The sequence below is a fragment of the Elephantulus edwardii genome, unplaced genomic scaffold (assembly GCF_000299155.1).
Source record: "Elephantulus edwardii isolate Elephantulus edwardi_28Jun2011 unplaced genomic scaffold, EleEdw1.0 scaffold00002, whole genome shotgun sequence".
Lineage (NCBI taxonomy): Eukaryota > Metazoa > Chordata > Mammalia > Macroscelidea > Macroscelididae > Elephantulus > Elephantulus edwardii.
Genome location: NW_006399752.1, coordinates 27,084,225 through 27,084,709, shown reverse-complemented (window position 1 = coordinate 27,084,709; position 485 = coordinate 27,084,225).

Sequence of the window (485 nt, the reverse complement as noted above, 5' to 3'; positions counted from 1 at the left end):
CAGCCAGATCCTGACCGAGAGGCAGGAAGGGCAGCAAATGGTGTTCCATGCTGCTGAAAATGTCCCCAAAAGCTGAACCAACCCCACACAGGAAAGCAACAAGAAGAATGCAGCCCCCAGCACCTGCCTGCTTGCCACTGAGGCAGAGAACTAACAGGAGAAATCCTCACCAGCAGACAAGGAGACAGACGTCAGCCGTGGACGAGCAGGCTGCAGGCTTCTTACCTGATGTTGTTGTTGATGTGGGTCGGAGCTGACCCACAGCAGACCCTCCAATGGGTTTCCAAAAGCTGTCATTGTAGGCAGGAGACTGCTACAGTCCCACAGCCTGTCAGCCTAACGTCCATAATATCCAGCAAATCCTAGCTCAAAAATGAAGGCGACATAGAGACTTCCAGGTCGCTCTGGGACCCATGGCCAGTGGGCTCCGGCTTACAAGAAATTACCAACAGGAAATGCTGCCAAGACAGAGTGTGTGTGTGTGT